The 1,901-nt window shown below is 43.5% G+C and overlaps 1 protein-coding gene across 1 annotated transcript in view; it reads left to right on the top strand.

Moving 5' to 3' along the window:
• The first annotated feature begins 815 nt into the window (after window positions 1-815).
• Window positions 816-1,901, top strand: part of AGL (amylo-alpha-1, 6-glucosidase, 4-alpha-glucanotransferase) — a 66,643-nt gene continuing 65,557 nt past the window's right edge. The window contains exon 1 of the mRNA XM_019530595.1: window positions 816-826. The gene's annotated coding sequence lies outside the window, so the exon portion shown is untranslated. The remainder of the gene's footprint in view (window positions 827-1,901) is intronic.

Raw genomic sequence — 1,901 nt, 5'->3', positions numbered from 1 at the left:
TTAATATTCATTGAGCCTCCAAAGAAACGAACCGTGATTTTTACATCATTGGTATCCCACCACATTCGTATAGAATTATTAATGTCAAATCAGTCAAGCCCTTACTGTTAGCTGAAGTATAATCAATTGCATCTTTAGCAATTGTGCAGAAACAGTATTATTATCTAAAGCATGTACTTAGCAGTCCATATACTCAGAGAGGAAGAAACATTACCTAATTAAACCTCACAACTTCCTGTGAACTAATATTTATCAGTCTAATTTTACATAGAAAAATTGAAGGCAGGGGATAGAATGACTTGTTCAAGGTTACACTATGTGGTACATCAGTAGCAGATCTGGCATTAAAAAAAGTAGTAACTTTAATTTAAATGTTCTCAATTATATTAGGTTTAGACTTCAAATGTAACATACCAATTGCCAGATGAGATAAAAGGCACATACTTGTATTAGCAAACTGACTACTACAAGCCATTCTCTAAGTTTCTACATATCATCTGATAACTCACCTAAGTGGATTTTTAACTCCATCAAATCACAACTCCTTGCCTACTTTATTCATTTTGCTTTCAAGCTGTTGCAATCTGTCTGGCTGCTTAAAGTGAACTTATAGACCCAACAACACTTTTAGAAAAGTATAAACTAGGGGTGATAACCCTGATGCCCTGGCCAATGTTCTCTTTCTCAATATTGTAGGTTCTAATGTCCAAGGCTGAACATGACCTCTCAATGAGCATACAGTACATGTCTGACAATAGTATTTGCTTTCAGCAACTGCATTGCAAGGATCCATGGCATTATGTTGTATAGCGATTTGAAGGAACTGGTTAGGAGAGATATAAAATCCAGCTATTTTTCTTTGATGCATAACCTGAGGTGTAGGCACCAAGTACATAGGGGGTCAAGGGCCCTGGCCCACCTCAAGAGGAGGGTAGGGTGACCACCCAGCCCTAATTGGGCAAGACAGTCCTAAAATGGGAACATCAAGTCTCAGTCCTGGGCTGTATAACTTCAGGACAGCATTTGTGCTGGATTCCCAGTACTGTGCAGGGATCCGGGTTTTCTGTTAACTGTGAAGAAATGCAGGAAATGGCAGAATTAACCTTGCAGGCTGGCAGAGTTCTAGCCTGCAAGGGGCTATGGGAAACAGGATGCAGGGGGCACCACATACATGTATACGCATGCACGTGGCCAGGAATATAGCCTCAGCCAGCAGTGGAAAGCAGCTCCCTCAGCTACCAGTAGGTAAAGAAATGTTATGTGCAGGCAGAATTTGGCCCCGATGGTGAGGGAACACATGGGGCAGGGGTTGGGCCTGAGGGTGCTGCCCAGTCAGGATGGTGCACAGGGCTCTGGCCCAGGGCCAGGGCAGGGAAAGGGACAAAGCCACAGGTGGCTTCTCAGAGAGGTGGCTTCCTTCCACACACTCCCAGGAAGGAGGGGGTGGGGAACCAGGGACTGAACACTTTCTAGAAATTGGCTTGTGGTAAGTTGTGGGGCAATTCATCTTTCCTTCACAGCCCAGTCCTGAAGTGATTTTAGCCCATGAGTTTGCCTCATTTTTAGCCCACTATCACACACTGCTGAGGCTGTTTGCCACTATCTTTTTAGACTAGTTGGTCATGCCATGGACCTATTCAGTGAAGTGTTCTTGATTAAGGGCCTATTCTTTATGGTAGGGGATAGACGAAAGATGCTTGATGATCTGAAATGTGGATGGTTGCTGGTATATCTGGGAAAAGGTTAAGGTAAGAAAGTAAAGTGTAGGGAGTTAAAGTTTCATAGTTTCTAGGGTCAGAAGGGACCTGAGTAGATCATCTAGTCCAACCCCCTGCCATGGCAGGAAAGAGTACTGGGGTCTAATGACCCCAGCAAGGTGTTCATCTAACCTCCTCTTAAAA

This window comes from Crocodylus porosus, unplaced genomic scaffold (genome assembly GCF_001723895.1).
Source record: "Crocodylus porosus isolate Cpor-Errol unplaced genomic scaffold, CroPor_comp1, whole genome shotgun sequence".
Lineage (NCBI taxonomy): Eukaryota > Metazoa > Chordata > Crocodylia > Crocodylidae > Crocodylus > Crocodylus porosus.
This window is presented reverse-complemented; position numbering and strand designations above follow the sequence as displayed.